Source organism: Cetorhinus maximus, chromosome 1, assembly GCF_964194155.1.
Source record: "Cetorhinus maximus chromosome 1, sCetMax3.hap1.1, whole genome shotgun sequence".
In the NCBI taxonomy this organism is placed as follows: Eukaryota; Metazoa; Chordata; class Chondrichthyes; order Lamniformes; family Cetorhinidae; genus Cetorhinus; species Cetorhinus maximus.
Genome location: NC_135879.1, coordinates 203,808,424 through 203,826,108, shown reverse-complemented (window position 1 = coordinate 203,826,108; position 17,685 = coordinate 203,808,424).

Here is a 17,685-nt window from a genome sequence, read left to right as displayed (position 1 = left end):
AAACAAGGATGAGAATTTCAAAATCAAGATGTTGCTTGACCAGGAGTCAATGTTGGTCAGTGAGCACAGGGGTGATAAGGGAAAGGGACTTGCTGTGAATTAAGAAATGAATAGTAGAGTTTTGGATGACCTTAAGCATACGAAGGGTAGAATGTGGGAGATGGGCCAGGAGTGCACTGGAATAGTCAAGTCCATAGGACTTGATGAGGGTTTCAGCAGCAGATGCGATTAGACAAGGTGCAGTTGGGCAATGTTACAGAGGTGGAAATAGGGGGTCTTAGCAAAATTGAGATTGGAAGTTCATCTCAGGATCAAATGTGATACCAGTATTGACTTAATCCAGACAGTTGTCAGGGAGAGGGATGCTGTCTGTAGCTAGGGAAGGAAGTGGGCTCAAAAAAAATGCTTTCAGTCTCCCCAATATTTAATTGGAGGGAACTATTCATCCAGTACCGGATATCGGATAAGCAGTCTGATAATTTGACAACAGTAGAGGAGTCAGGAAAGATGGTGATGAGGTAGAGCTGGATATCATCAGAGTACATGTGAAAATTAACCTGTCTTCAAATGATGTTGCCAAGGGGCAGCGTGTAGATGAGAAATAGGTGGGGGCCAAGGATCCTTGGGGGATACCAGAGGTAATGGTGCAGGAGCAGGAAGAGAAGCCATTGCAAGCGATTCTCTGGCGATGACGAGATAGCTAAGAATGGAACCACATGTTGTCCAATTAGGCGACAGAAGAGAGGCACCGTAGGCGTGTGGTGTGGTCAGCCATGTCAAAGGCTGCAGACAGGTCAAGGAGGATGAGGAGGGAAAGTTCACCTTTGCCACAGTCACATAGAATGTTATTTGTGACTTTGATAAGAGCTGTTTTGATACTATTGGCAGGGGTGTAAACTGAATTGGAGGAATTCAAGCATGGAGTTTCAGGAACGATGAAAACAAATTTTGGAGGTGACAAATGTTCAAAGACTTTGGAGAGGAATGGGAGGTTGGAGACAGGACGGCAGTTTGCAAGGACGGAGGGGTCAAGGGCTTTTTTTGAGGAGAGGTATGATGATGGCAGATTTAAAGGAGAGAGACAACTCCTGAAGAGAGAGAACCATTTATAATATCAGCTAATATGGAGGCCAGGAGGGGATGTTTGGTGGTCAGCAGTTTAGTGGGAATAGGCTGGAAGAAGGTGGGTCTCATGGACAAGATGAGCTCAGAAATGGCATGAGGGGAGTTAGGGGGAAAAGCAGAGAAAGATGTATGTTCAAGGCCTGGGCAGGGAGGAGCATTAAAGGAAGCTTGGCCAGGTGGGCTAGTGGAAGGGAGGAACTCAGCAGAGACAGCTAATCAGATTGTCACAATCTTAGTGTCAATAAAAGCCATGAGCTCCTCACACTTCTTGTGGGTTGAGGGTGGAGGGGACAGTAGAGAGGGGTTTAAGAAGATGGTCTGCAGTACAGAAAAGGAGCTGATGGTTATTCTTTCATTCCAGGATGAATCTGGAATAATGTGCAGTTTTAGTAGATGAGAATGGGACCTGGGAATGTTTTAAGTGGGTCCAGCCAGATCTGATGGTGGATGGCTAAACAGTTTGTCTGCCATATCCTTTCACATCTGCAGCCCTTAGGCTTAAGGGAGTGGAGATGAGGGCTGTACTGGAGGAATGGCTAGGGTGAGAGAGGAAATAATGGTTTTATTGGGTATTCGGACATCGAAGGTGGAGGGAAAGACAGAGTTAACGTTTTGAGTCCTTATGATTCTTCTTCAGAGCTAAAGAGAAGTAAAAATGTGATGAATTTATACTGTTTAAGGAGGGGGAGGGGGGTGGTCCATTTTTACTTCTCTTTAGCTCTGAAGAAGAATCATAAGGACTCAAAATGTTAACTCTGTCTTTCTCTCCACAGATGCTGTTAGACCTGCTGAGTTTTTATAGCATTTTTTGTTTTTGTTTCAGATTTCCAGCATCCGCAGTATTTTGCCTTTATCAAAGGTGGAGGTGTTGGCATGATTTAGCAAATCAGTAGCTGCAGAAATGCTGCGGTGAACAGATGCTAGAGATTAAATAGTTGGTATTTTGAAACTGCAGTCATAAGTGAATTGGGGGATAGTTTTATTTCCAGGGACGGATACAGAAGGAGGTAGGGGTGGGGTGTGGAAGGAGGGTTGGGTGACGAATGATCCTAGGAAGTGATCAGGGATGGCCTTATCTGTGATTGAAGCTATGGGAGTAGTAAGACTACGTGATATGGCAAGGTTAAAGGGAGTGACCGTGAATATGAGTTGGAGAGAATACATGGAGGGAGAGATTCAGGGAGGATAAGAAGGCAGTGAATTCAGAGGAGAGAGATTGTGCTGAGTTGAGATGGAGTTTGAAATTATTGAGGATGAAAAGTCATTCAGTGCAGAGGCTGAGGGAAGAAAGCAATGAAGAAATCTTAGTGATAAAACTTTTTTATACCTGGAAGGGTGATAGTGAATGATGATTTTGAAAGAGTTGAGAGGGTGGAATGCGGTGAGATGCTCAAAGGAGGAGAAAATGTCAGAGGAGTAGGGGATCAGACCAATGTGTGACCTTGTGAGAAGTGTCACACTGTCACTGCGATGGTCTTAGTGGGCTGAGTAGTGAAAAATGTCACCAGGCAGGGAGGCTTCATTAAGGGGAAAAGTGTTATAATTCCTCACCCAGGTCAGACATTAGGGGTCTATATTTGTTAGCCCCCCAAAAAATGCAGGGATTGTGATGCATGATTAACCCCATGCCCATTGATTTCATGCCAACTTCATGTTATCTGTTCATTTGAGTGATTTCTACAGTCAGCACTAACTGTACTGTCATTGATTAGACACATCAGCAGGGGGCCAATATGGTGAGTGGTTATCTCTCATCATTTAAAGCTAGCCTGCTTTGCTCAAAGCAAGTCTGTACCTCTTAAATGGGAGGCGAATTGTGCAGAAGCAAGAACAGTGAGTTATAGTTGAAGAGAATCTGATCTGGAAAAGAGTGAAGAAAGACACAGCATTGGAGAACATGGTCTCCAGGGTTGAGAGATGCTGCATTGGTGGTTCTGGTGGAGGGTGTGGAAAGGAGAATGGATACCTATACAGAGCAAGGAAGGAGGCTTTCAAACACACAGTGAAAAGACAGTGGGAGCAGACAGCCATAGCAGTTCAACAGAATTACTATTGATGAATGCACCCCCTGCCCTGCACCCTCGACATTCTCAGGGTTACCATTGACCAGAAACTGAACTGTACTAGCCATATAAATGCTGTGGCTACAAGAGCAGCTCAGAGGCTAGGAATCCTGCGATGAGTAACTCACCTCCTGACTCCCCAAAGCATGTGCACCATCCAAAAGGCACAAGTCAGGAGTTTGATGGAATACTCTCCACTTACCTAGATGAGTGCAGTGGAGGATTCAGCGATGGTATTGCTATTGAAAGTCAAGGGCGATGATTAGATTCTCTCTTGTTGGAGATGGTCATTGCATGGCACTTGTGTGGTGTAAATGTTTCTTGCTCACTGCCTCTGGAGTGGCCACCTGGAATGTACAATCCAGGAAACACTCATCCTCCTTGAAGCTCTGCAGTGACTCCAGCTGCCCCATAAGCTCAGAAATCCTGAGCTCGAGCTCAAGCAGCTGGAGACAATTTTACGCATGTGGTTTTCCTAAGGCAGCTGCGATGCCGTGAAGCTCCCGCATGTTGCAGAAATTGCAAGCAACAGGCCTAAAATGCCCATCCATGATCTAAGATAATCTCAATTCCCTCTTGGGCTGAGAAAATAAGCAAACGAGAGTAGCGGAGTGATTGTGACAGTGGCAGCGCACTTGAATTGCACCTGTTTAAGGTTATAGTGCCTATGTTAAGAATATTGTGCAGCTGGGTTGTCTGAGTTGGTAACAATGGCATATCAGAAATTCAGGGCTGGATTTCACCAGCCCTCTGGAGACAGGCTGGAAGATGGGAAGGCTGTTGAAATGGTGGAAGACATCAGGAGGAAGCTTGATGTTTTCCTGCTGCCACAGGATATTCCCAACTGGATGCATGTAGCCAATTAATTCAATTAAATTTCTGCACTTTTTGGCATTTTACCAGGGTCATACGAACATACGAACAAGGAGCAAGAGTAGGCCATTCAGCCCCTCGAGCCTGCTCCACCATTTAATAAGATCATGATAGTAACCTCAAATCTGCATCCCGCCTCCTGCCGATAACCTATCACCCTTTTGCTTACCAAGAATCTATCCACCTCTGCCTTAAAAATATTCAGTAGTGAGCACCTTTACTGGTCATGCTGCCCAGCTGCAAGCCTTCTGACTGGGCTGCAGCTCTGGGAGGCAGTCCGCTGTCTTTAATTGGGCAGCAATCCCAACAGTGGAACTTCCTGGACTCACCTAAAACTCCATCTCCGTGTCCATTTTCCCACCTCATTGCTCCTGCCTTGAAAGCAATGACAATTAAGGTCAGGGCATAATGTCACAGGTGGCAAGAAGACTTACCCAAGTTATTAGTCCTCATGTGTATGTTTGAACAGAGTGCCATCAGGGTATTCAACTGTTAAAAGGGAATTTGAATATTTGAAGAAAATATAAGCATAATTGATATGACACAGCCTCATTACATGTGCTGTTGTTTGAAACTCAGTTCATTGGTTGTCTTCCAGTGACACAAGGTAATCGCATATAGAATGCTTGATTTTCCTCCGTGGCACCTGACATCATTTTCCTTCTGTGTGGAGGAGAGCTCATGATGTGGGCACATCGAATTATGGTAAAATAAAATGAAACAGCTGCAAAGAAATCAGAAAATAAAACAGATCTGTCAGTATTTATGGAGCGAACAGGCAAAGACGTTTTAAGCAAAGCCCTTCTTCAGGACTGCAGTCTTATTGAACAAGTTTCAAAGGTTTGAGTCTCTGTACTCTGACCATTGCTAAACTGATAGAAGAAAGATTTCATCGGATAACCATTCACAACAGAGGAACTCTGGAACTGAGTTGTTGACAAATGAGTACGTCATTTTACGATGTTAATTGTATTTGAAAGGTTAAAAAAGGCGGTTGTTAAAATAAGGCAACAATGAATCAGGTAAGGAAATTACAGGTGACTCATCACACATTGCAATTCCCATGTCTGTTTTCAGGCCTTATCTTGAAGCAGTGTCAAATTTCCACCTGAACAGTTTTCAGTGGCTGATTAACCAAAGGGCACAGATTTAAGGAGATTGACCTGATGCAACATGAAGAAAAGCTTTCTCACGCGGTGACCACCAGATTGTGAGCCTGAGCCTGTTCTAGATCTAGGTCCCACCGAGGTGTGTGTCTCTGCACTGGCGGAGGGTGTGGGTAAGCACTGTGACTGGTCTTCCAGGCTACTTATATCCAGCTCTTCAATGGACAAGGTGTCCTCTTGACTGGAGGTGAGGACCTGGATGCAGCTGAGGGACTGGCTGGCTGAGGGCATCAGTCGCTTGGCAGAGCTCCCTGTGAACCAAAGTAGAGATAATTAGTGCATGGCAGCAGAGTCAAAAGCAGGAGAGAGAACACTCACAGTTGCATTGAGAGAGGGATGATGTGGTGCAGGATCCTCATGTGGGTATTCAATGCCGACCTCATCGTCGTGGCAAGCGTGGTCCATGTCCTCACCAGTCAGTGCGATAGCACACTCCTTAAAATGAAGGGCCTAATGTGGGATACTGCACCACCAGACTGAGACCTCTCCCTGCTGATGTGAGCAGGCTTCTGCTGCTCGAAAACAGATGGAGAGAGTGTTAACAGGACACATGGCACTTTGTGGAATGTTTGTGTGGTGAGCGGAGCCATGGATGGGATGGGGATTTTTAAGAAAAATTCATTGAAGAGGTATGTGCTTCGCTGGCTGATCCAGCATTTATTGCCCATCCCTAGTTGTCCTTGAGAAGATAGTGGTGTGCTGTCTTCTTGAACTGCTGCAGTCCATGTGGTGTATGTAACCCCCAGGATGTTGATAGTGGGAGATACAAGCTCCAGAGGATATGAGCCTGATGGAGATTTGAGGGTGTGTATGAGAGTTAATGGTGCTGTCCCTTGAGGTATGAGATCCCTGTGGATGTGTGATGGGTTTGTGAGTGTGTGAGTTGAGTGATGAGGTGGTTGACTTACCCTGGCGGAACGGACGAGAGCATTATTCCTCTTCCTGCACTGGATGCCTGACCTCCTCTGTGCTCCGGTGGCACTGACTACCTGCCACCGCCCCCCAGGCCAAATTAGTGAATCTGGTGGACCTCCTACGGCCATAGCGGGGATGGAGGACATCGCAGCATCCTCTGACTATGTCAGCAGGAGCCCCAGAGAGGCATCACTAAATTTGGGGGCTGCCATCTTCTTTGCTTTCAGGGCCATTTGTTGCCTGGAGCAGTCCTGGTCTGAAGACATGAAGTAGGCTGTGCTCTGGTGCACTTTAAATATGGCGCCCAGAGCGAGGAAGCACTGAAGCAGATCTGAGCCTGCCCACGAACGATCTGGAGTGGTTCCCGTGAATGCATTATTAATGAGGCAGAGCGCACCGGGAATGGGACAATGCGGTGCGAAAATCCGCCATTGCAGCCATTGGATAAAACTACTTTTTTCTTTGCCCGCTCCCGCATTTAGCGTAAATCTGGGATGATTCCGCCCATTATCTTCTGTCTTCCTAATGTTTAATTGGAGGAATTTTCAGCTTATCCAGGATATCTAACCAGCAGTCTAACAACACAGAGGCAAAGGACAAGAGAAGTAGGAGTGAGACAGAGCTGGATATTGTCTTGTCTTTGGATGATGTTTCTGAGGGGTAGTTATGGGGATGAATGGTGGTGGGGCAAGGATGTTACTTTGGGGCTCAGGAAATGATGGTGTGGGGGCAGAAAGATGCTGGAGGTTCTCTGGCTGTGACTAGTATCAGGCAAGGGTAGTCTCACTCAGCTGGACAATGGAGGAGATTTATTGCAGGATAATGGTGTTGTCAACCATGTCAAAAGCTGCAAATTAGTTGAGAAGGATGTGGGGCGATGTTGCACGTCACATTTACAAAGGATGTTATTTGTGTCTTTGATTGTGGCCAGTTCATTACTGAGACAGAGGTAGAAAACTGATTGAGAGGTTCAAAAATAGAGTTGTGAGAAAAATAGGCATAAATTTAGGAGGTGACAACATGTTCAATGGCTTTGAAGATGAAAGGGAGAACATAAGAAATAGAAGCAGGAGAAAACCTGCTCCGCCACTCAAACACGATCATGGCTGATTTTCTGCCTCAAGTCCACTTTCCCACCCACTCCCTATGTCCCTTGATTCCATGAGAGACCAAAGATCTAACCATCTCAGCCTTAAATATGGTCAACGATGGCGCATCCACATCCCTCCGGACTAGAGAATTCTAATGGTTCATAACCCTTTGAGTAAAGCAGTTACAAACATACAAAACAGGAGCAGAAGTAGGCCATTCGGCCCCCCAAGCCCGCTCTGTTATTCAATAAGATCATGGATAATCTGTTTGTGTTTCGAGTTCCACATTCCCATCTATCCCCGATAACCTTTGATTCTCTTGCCTACTAAGAATTTAGCTACCTCTTCCTCATCTCATTCTGAAATGTTTGATCCCTTAATCTGAAACTGTGCACCTGTGTTCTAGATTCTCAGGGGAAACAACCTCTCTGTGTGAAGCCCCTTCAGGATCTTGTATGTTTCAATGAGATTACTTCTCGTTCTTCTAAGCTCCAGAAAATGTAGACCCAATTTACTCAGTGTCTCTTTAGAGGGCAGCACTCTGATCTATCTAGTGAACATTCACTGTACCACCTCCAATGCAAATATATCCTTCCTTAGATATGGAGACCAAAACCGTGCACAACCCTCCAGGTGCAGCCTCATAAAAGCTTTGTATAATTATAGCAAGACTTCTTGTAGGCCAACCCCCTTGTAATAAATGCCAGCATACCATTTGCCTTCCTAATTGCTTCCTGTACCTGCATGCTAACTTTCTGTGTTACTTGTACAAGTACACCCAAGACTCCCTGAATATCAACATTTAGAAGTCTCACATCTTCTCAAGAATATTCTACTTTTGAATTGCTTTAAACTTCCCCACATTAAACTCCATCTGCCACCATGTTGTCTAATCACTTAGTCTGTCTATTTCTCTTTGCAACCTCTTTCTATCCTCTTGCATTCCCACCTAACTTTGTAATATCTCAGTCTTTTTGTTTAAGTTATAGGAGGTTGGAGTTAGGGTAGTAGCTTGCAAGGCAAGGAGAGCCAAGGGTGGGTTTTTTGAGGAGAGGTGTGATGATGGCTTTTACAGAAGCAGGAATCTCAGCCAAATATGAGATAGGTAAGAAACAGACTGAAGAAGAGCAAAGAGTAGTTCTCGTTAGGGGAGTTATGCCAAGCTGGGACAAATATTGAGTGTAGTAGACCAGAGATCAGTGCTAGGCGCTTTCTGATCTATGTTGACATGGATATAGAAACAGCATGCAAGTTGTTCAAATTCATCGATCAAAGAAGTTGGAGGACAGTTAAGTCTTAGAAAGCTACTTCGGTAGTAGAGAAGGACAAGTGCTAAAACGATGGAAAATGAAATTCAGTGCATGTAAGTATCGGGTATTATTCATTGGAAGAAAAATGGGGCACATGTTCACTCAATTAATTGTGCTGAAGCAGCTAGGGTAGATGCTGAAAGAGATCAAGGTGCAATAATAGACTCAGTCATTATCACATCTTGTCATTGCAGAGCAACAATTGACAAACGGAGCCATATAGTTAGTAATCTGGTCAGGCAGCAGTTTCATTCACTTCAGCTCATCAAAGCACAAGTTCTTTTTTTATTCATTCATGGTATGTGGCTGTTGCTGCCTAGGCCAGCATTTATTGCCCATCCCTAATTGCTCTTGATAATGTGGTGGTGAGCTGCTTTCGTGAACCGCTGCAGTCCATGCATCTAAACATTGGAATCTGTGCAAAGAGTGGCCGCAATGACTGAACTATGAGCAATGGTTATTAAAACATGAGCTGTTCAGCTTTGGAATGAAGCAAATGAGATGGTAGTCAGATAAATAAATACTTAAGTGAGGTAGGAAATGTTAACTTGGAGCACCATTTCAAGTTAAACCATCGTTGCATGTCAGGCAGATATCAGCAAAATACTGCAGTTGCTGGAAATCTGAAATAAAAGCAGAAAATGGTGGAAATATTCGGCAAGTCAGGCAACACGTGTGGAGAGAAACAGAGTTAACATTTCAGCTCTAAACTAAAAGCGCAATACTGTGGATACTGGAAATCTGAAATAAAAACAGAAAATGCTGGAAAAACTCTGCAGGTCTGGCAAGATCTGTGAAGAGAGAAACAGAGTAAATGTTTCAGCCCATTGACCTTCTGTCATAACAGTTGATGTGTTGTGATTCTTAAACCAAGTTTGTTCTTTCAGTAATAATAATTGTTTTAACATTGACTATACAAGTTCAGTGTAATAAAAAGCTTACTGCCAATGGTGCTCTCAAAAGTCCGGATGCCAGTCCAAAATACATCAGTGACCCTAACCCTGGGTGTGGAAGAGGGCCAAAGGTGCAAGGGGCAGCCTGGTCCAAACTGCCCCAGTACACAAGTTTGACTCTCAATCTATAGTTCCATATTGCAGTGTATTATCCATGTAACTGAGCTCCCTCTGTGATGGAGGACCCAAAAGTAATTAATTGAAACACAAGAGAAAATAGAATCTGTAAATTCCCTTCTAGATACTTAAAAAAATTAATTTCACCTAGTTTGAATAGAATTGTCGAGTAAGTTATTAAATAATTTGTGTTGAGCAGCTATAGAATCTAATGATTTTGATTCAGCTTGCAGTGTAATGCTTGTGAAAAAGTTAGTTTTTTTTTAACTTCACAGAATTCACTATACTCAGCAGCTTTCATATTCTCAGGTTAGACTACTTTTTTGAAAAAAACATGGGAAAAGCCAGAATTACAAAATAGGTCAGTCAACTGAATTGTTTATTAGTGTGATAACATCAGGAAAGTAAAGAAAAGCATCATATTGGACTGATGAAAACCAAGAGAACAACAAGTAGAGGTCAAGAGTCAGAAATGCAAACTACTTTCAAGAAGAGGTAACTAATGGGTTTCAATTTTTAAAATGCATTGTTTCATTTCATATGAGGTTTCCAAATGCTTATTTTCTTAAGATCAGATCACTTTTATATGGTCTTCAGGTAACATTTGATTCCTTCCAATTATTATTGTCCAAAGTTACCTTCCTTGGCAGTCTCATGGGAAATTATTTGTCAGAAAGTCACAGAACCATGAAATATAGTCTGTAATAAGTACATCAGGACCATATCTCTCTCACAGACATGAGGAAGATGGTCTTGAGAGATCAACAAGCAGTTTATTCTTTTGTCAGTTACATGTATGGTTGTGGTTAGCAGATCACATGTGAGAATAGGGTTGTTTACTCACACTGAGAAAATATGATCTTCAGGTGATCTGATAATTATCATTTAGCAGCAACTAACTGAACACAATTTGCCCAGAATAAATTTAACAATGATGATAAAATACTGAGGTGACTGTATACCCAGAAAGAAAGTTCACAATCTAATTTAACAAAATGACCCGGTGATGATACCCATGGAGTTGAACATGCAGTCGAAGTCTTCATCACAAGCAAATGCTCGAACTTCTACTTCGTACTTAACTACTGCAACTTGTTGTACAGATATAGCACCTTTAATATAGTAAAACATCCCAAGACACATTACAGGAGTGATCATCAAACACAATTTGACACTGAGTCACCTAAGGAGATATTAGGACATGTGTGCAAATGTTTGGTTATGCAAGGTAGGTTTTAAAGAACATCTTAAAGGAGGAAAGAGAGATAGATGGGCAGAGAAGTTTAGGGAGGGAATTCCAGAGTTTAGCGAAGGTGGAGCATAAAATAGAAAATCTCAGATGATATTCTGCCTTATTTGAAACACTTGTAAGCAACAGATGGTAGTTGGCGGGATTTAAATTAAATTAATAAAATCTGAAATGAAGTGCAGTTCAAAGGCAATTCGGAATGGGCAACAAGTGCTGGCCTTGCCAGCGACACCCACATCTCATGAAAGAATAAAAAAAATTCACCCCTGATTTTCTATGTGGCAATCTGCACTGCTGCCATCTGTGGGTTACTTATACCTGCCTCAGACAGTGTGAGCAAGGTGGGCTAAAAATAGAGAAAGTTGGAAATGTTCAGCAGGTCTCGCAGCCTTTGTGGAGAGAAAAACAAAGGCAATGTTTCAGATCGCTTACCTTTCATGAGAAATGAATAGAAAGCAAGGAATATGACATTTTAAAAATGAGCGAGGAGAGTGTGGAAACTTCATGTAAAATAAAAACGAGTAGGGAGAGTATGGAGACTTCATTTAAAATAACGAGCGGGAAGAGTGTGGAGACTTCATTTAAAAAACAGGCAGGGAGAGTGTGGAGACTTAATTTTAAAAACAGAGTGGGGAGACTTCATTTTTTAAAAAAATGAGCAGGGAGAGTGGAGATTTCATTTTTAAAATGGGCAGGGAGAGTGTGGAAACTTGATTTTAAAAATGGGTGGGGAGAGCGTGGAGATTTCATTTTAAAAATGGGTGGGGAGAGTGGAAATTTCATTTTAAAAATGGGCAGGGAGAGTGAGGAGATTTCATTTTAAAAATGGGTGGGGAGAGTGAGGAGATTTCATTTTAAAAATGGGTGGGGAGAGTGAGGAGATTTCATTTTAAAAATGAGCAGGAAGAGTGGAGACTTCATTTTAAAAATGGGTGGGGAGAGTGAGGAGATTTCATTTTAAAAATGAGCAGGAAGAGTGGAGACTTCATTTTAAAAATGGGTGGGGAGAGTGAGGAGATTTCATTTTAAAAATGAGCAGGAAGAGTGGAGACTTCATTTTAAAAATGGGTGGGGAGAGTGAGGAGATTTCATTTTAAAAATGGGTGGGGAGAGCGTGGAGATTTCATTTTAAAAATGGGTGGGGAGAGTGAGGAGATTTCATTTTAAAAATGGGCAGGGAGAGTGTGGAGACTTCATTTTTTAAAAAATGAGCAGGGAGAGTGTGGAGACTTCATTTTAAAAAAGGCAGGGAGAGTGTGGAGACTTCATTTTATAAATGGGTGGGGAGAGTGTGGAGATTTCATTAAAATAAACGAGCGGGGAGAGTGTGGAGATTTCATTTCTTCATTTAAAAATAGAGCGGGGAGAGCATCTGATTGGTGAGTAGAATTGGTGAGTATTTCTAGTCTTTAATGTAAAATTAAGGTCTTTAGTTTGTGTTTAGGTCTCTAATCTTTATTTTCTTTTTCTTAATAATAGCTTGTAAAGTATAAGATCGATACTGGTGTGCAAAAAAAAAAGAATTACAATAAAGTATAAAGAGCGGGGGAATCTTCAAGTGTAAAGAGCAGGGATACTAGAGTAACTAATTAATAAATTACATTAAATACGATAGTGATGACAGGATGAGTGATGTGTTGCTGCTGTGGTATGTGGGTGCTCCTGGACACCAAGGTGATCCAGAGCGAACGCACCTGTAGTAAGTGTTTGCAGCTCAAGGAACTTCGGATCCAAGTTGAGGAGCTGGAGTTATCTGGACACTTTGCTCCAGGAGGCGGTCACACCCCTCAGATTAGGTAATTCAAATTTGGTCAGTGATCAGGGGCAGGAGGGTGTGACTGCAGGTGAGGCAGGTAAGGGAGGTAGCATTCGAGGAGCCTCAGCCCCTGCAATTGTCCAACAGCTACGATGTTCTTGCGAGCTGTGTGGACGAGAGTGGGGACTGCAGGGAGAATGAGCAAACTGACCATGGCACTGTGGTACAGGGAACCATTCAAGTGGCCGGAGGAAATGGGAGCATAGTTGTTCTAGGGGATAATATAATTAGGGGGATAGATACTGTTCTCTGCAGCCGTGAGCATGAGTCCTGTAGGCTGTGTTGCCTGCCCAGTGCCAGGATTAAGGACATCTCCTCAGGACTGGAGAGGAACTTGGGGTGGGTGGGGAGGGATCCAGTTGTCGTTATCCACGTTGGTACCAATGAAATGGACAGGGCTAGAAAGGAGGTTCTGCTGAAAGAATTTGAACAGTTAAGAGCTAAATTAAAAAACAGAACCTCCAAGGTAATAATCTCGAGATTACTACCAGAGCTACGGGCAAACTGGCATAGGGTAAATACAGTCAAGGAGTTAAATGCGTGGCTCAGAGATTGGTGTGGGAAGAATGGGTTTCAGTTCATGGGGCACTGGCACTAGTTCTGGTGTAGAAGGGAGCTGTTCCGGTGGGATGGGATTCACTTTAACCATGCTGGGACTAGTGTCCTGGCAAATCAAACAACCAGGGCTGTAGAGAGTGGGGGTGACGTAGGCTTACAAAGCAAAAGGATATGGCAGCATTACAGGGCAGCTATTTAGGTAATGATAGCCATAATGTGGCAGGAAGGGACAGAGTGTACAAACATAAAAAAATGGCAGTAAATAGGGCCAAAGGGGGAAAAAATGGTAAAAAGGCAAAATTAATGACTCTACTTAAATGCATATAGCATTCGGAACAAAATAAATGAATTAATGGCACAAATGGAGGTTAATGAGTATGATCTTATAGCCGTTACGGGGACATGGTTACAAGGAGATCAAAGCTGGGAACTAAATATTCATGGATATGTGACTTTTCAAAAGGACAGGCAGGATGGAAAGGGTGGTGGGGTAGCTTTGTTAGTACAAAATGGAATAAGTATGATAGCAAGAAAACATCTTGGATCGGAAGTTGTAGAATCCATATGGGTGGAGGTCAGAAATAACAAGGGAAAAAAGACACTCGTGGGAGTAAGGAGGAGAGGGGCCAAAGTGAACATTGGCCCCGAAGAGGATGAGGCTGGGGAAATAATAATGGGGAACCAGGAAATGGCATAGGAGTTGAATAAATACTTTGCATCAGTCTTCACGGTAGATGATACAAATAGCATTCCGAAAATATGAAATAATCAAGGGGCAAAAGGGGGAAGGAAATAAATACAATAACTATCACTAGAGAAAACGGCACTAGGGAAACTAATGGAGCTAAAGGCCGATAAGTCCCTGGATCTAATGGGTTGCATCCTAGGATATTAAAGGAAGTAGCTACAGAGACAGTGGATGTGCTGGTCGTAATCTTCCAAAAATCCTTCGATTCTGGAAAATTTCCAGAGGATTGGAGAACTGCCAGTGTAACACCCTTATTAAAAATGGTTAACTATAGGCCAGTTAAGTTAACATCTGTAATTGGGAAAATTTTAGAGTCTATTATAAAGGATGTAATAGCAGAGCATTTAGAAATGCATAATATAATCAAGTAGAGTCAGCATGGTTTCATGAAGGTGAAATCATGCCTGACAAATTTATTAGAATTCTTTGAGGAGGCAACAAGCAGGATAGAAAAAGGGGAACTAGTAGATGTAATATATTTGGATTTCCAAAAGGCGTTTGATAAGGTACCACACATAAGGCTACTTAATAAGATAAGAACCCATGGTGTTGGGGGTAGTGTATTAGCATGGATAGAGGATTAGCAATGAAAAGGAGACAGAGAGTTGGGATAAGGGGGGCATTTTCAGGATGGCAACCTTTGGAGTACCACAGGGATCAGTGCTGGAGCCACAATTATTTACAATATATATTAATGACTTGGATGAGGGAAGCGAATGAACTGTTGCCATATTTGTGGATGGCATAAAAATAGGTGGGAAGGCAAGTGGTGAGGATGATATGAAGAGTCTACAGAGGGATATAGACAGGTTAAGTGAGTGGGCAAAAACTTGGCAGATGGAATATAATGTGGGAAAATGTGAGGTTATGCACTTTGGCAGGAAGGATAGAAGAGATGAATATTATTTAAGTGGATAAAGACTGCAGAAGGCTGTAGCACAGAGGGATTTGGGGGTCCTCGTGCATGAATCACAAAAAGATAACATCCAAGTTCAGCAGGTAATACGGAAGGCAAATGGAATGTTGGCCTTTATTTCAAAGGGAATGGAGTATAAAAATAGGGAGGTCTTGCTAAAACTATACAAGGCACTCGTTAGACCACACCTAGAATACTGTGAACAGTTTTGGCCCCCTTATCTAAGGAAAGATATACTGGCATTGGAGGCAGTCCAGAGAAGGTTCACTAAGTTGATCCTAGGCATGGAGGGATTTTCTTATGAGGTGACGTTGAATAGGTTGAGTCTGTACTCATTGGAGTTTAGAAGAATGAGAGGTGACCTTATTGAAACATATAAGATTCTTAAGAGACTTGATAGGGTAGCTGCTGAGAGGTTGTTTCCCCTTGTGGAAGAGTCTAGGACCAGAGGACATAATCTCAGAGTAAGGGGTGCCCATTTAGGACTGAGATGAGGAGGAATTTCTTCTCTCATAGCGTAGTGAATCTGTGGAATTCTTTACCGCAGAGGGCTGTAGAGGCTGGGTCGTTAAGTGTATTCAAGGCTGAGATAGACAGATTTTTAATCAGTAAGGAAATCAAGGGTTATGGGGGAAAGGCAGGAAAGTGAAGTTGAGTATTATCAGATCATTGAATGGTGGAGCAGACTCGATGGGCCGAATGGTCCATTTCTGCTCCTACGTCTTACGGTCTTATAGAAGAGACAAATGGAAATCCCATTAGAGAGAAGAGCAGAATTTTTTCAAAACAAAAATAAAAATACCTGGAAAAACTCAGAAGGTCTGGCAGCATCTGCGGAGAGGAACACAGTTAACGTTTCGAGTCCGTATGACTCTTCAACAGAACTAAGTAAATGGTTATACTGGGAGAGAAGTGACAAAGCTAAATATTAGCCAGAGGCACTGTTCTTGGCCCCTTCTATTTCTCATTTGCATTTTGGCAGCATCATCTGAAAACAGTGCCAGATTCTACATGTTCACTCATGACACCCAGGGCCATCCCTCTTACTGACTGCAATGCCTACACTTTGTCATGCTGCTTGTCCAACACTGGATGAGCAGAAATTTTCTCCAGTGAAATACTTGGAAGACCAAAACCATTGTTTTCAGTCCCGGCCACAAACTCCACCTCCCCCCCCGCATAGGCTGCTGATCTAGGCTTACTGTAATATTTGATCCTGAGTTTATAATTCCATATTCACACCATTACCCAAATCACCCACTTCCATCTCCATGACAACACCCATCTCTGCCCCTGCCTCAGGCCATTTGTTGAAACTGTCATCCATGCCACTGTTATCTCCAAACTTTGATTATTCCAATACAAGAGTAAAATAATGCAGATGCTGGGAATCTGAAATAAAAAATAGAAATGCTGAAAATGCTCAGTAGTAATGCTCTAGCAGCATCTGCGGAGAAAGAAGCAGAGTTAACACTCCTGCTGATCAATCAGAGGACACTAATGTCTGTTCCCTGTTGGGTAGTTGTGTTTTGCTACTACAACAACAATAACTTGTACTGATGCAGTGCCTTTAACACAGAATAATGGTCTATGACAAACTGTCACTATGCATTGAACGTCACCTCAGCTATTGTATCATTAAGATAATCTTACTGTATGTTATTGTAGTAATTGTAAGTTAAATAATTTTTTACTGTTATGGGGATCATGTGACTATACAGACGAATCAGCCCTAAGCGTGGTGAATTTAGGGGTGGAGCTTTATAGCCTTGGAACAAGAATTTAGCCTCACCAGGAGTCTGTAAATAAATTTCATTGTTTCTTACAAGAAACCAACCCTGCATTCCAAGTTTATTATAATTGGCGACGAGGATAAATAATGCCAATGCAGCACCTCGCCTCGCAACTGTGAGTATTCCAGTATTTTAAAGGAAAGAAAGACAAGAAACATAGTCACCAGCAATGCCTCACTTTGGCAGAATTGACCCAAACGACTCATCCATCGAGGATTGGAGTCATACGTAGAGCAACTAGGCTTCTACTTTGTGGCTAATGAAATAACGGCGGAGGAGAAACAGAAGACAATTCTCCTCAGTGTCTGTGGGAGCAAAACCTATAACTTCATCTGTAGTTAAACAGCTCCAAACATGCCAAATTCCTGATCTTTCACAGAACTAGTCGACCTCGTGAAGAGACAATTTCAACCTAAACCCTCGGTGATCATGAAAAGATTCAAGTTTAACTCTTGGGTAAATGCCCCCAGTGAGTCAATTGCAACATACATCGCGAACAGAGCACTGCGATCTCGGTGATACTTTAAACACCATATTGCGAGATCGTTTGGTTTGTGGCATAAATGACAATGCCATTCAGTGCCGTTGCTTGCAGAGATTGATATACACCTGAAGCATGTCATGGAGATAGCGCAAGCAATGGAGAGTGCTGAGAGGGACTTGCAGGCTCTGCAGAGTGTGTAACATGCAGCTAGGGCAGGAACCTGCTACCAGGCATGCCACGAAGATCGGGGAGGCTACCGCAAAGCGGGACACGGTCCCTACCGCTCGAAAAACAAAAAGAAATACTGGAAGCAGCTCACCAGTAATCCAGAAGTTGAAGTGTTACCATTGTGGGGTAAGTCATACACCCAAAGCCTGTAGATTTGAAGAGCCAGAATGCCACTATTGTCACAAAAAGGACATGTTGTTAAACAGTGCAGAACTCAATCAAGACAGTCATTCAGACAGCAAGTCAAGTTAAATGAAGTGCACAATATAGATGAGCCAGA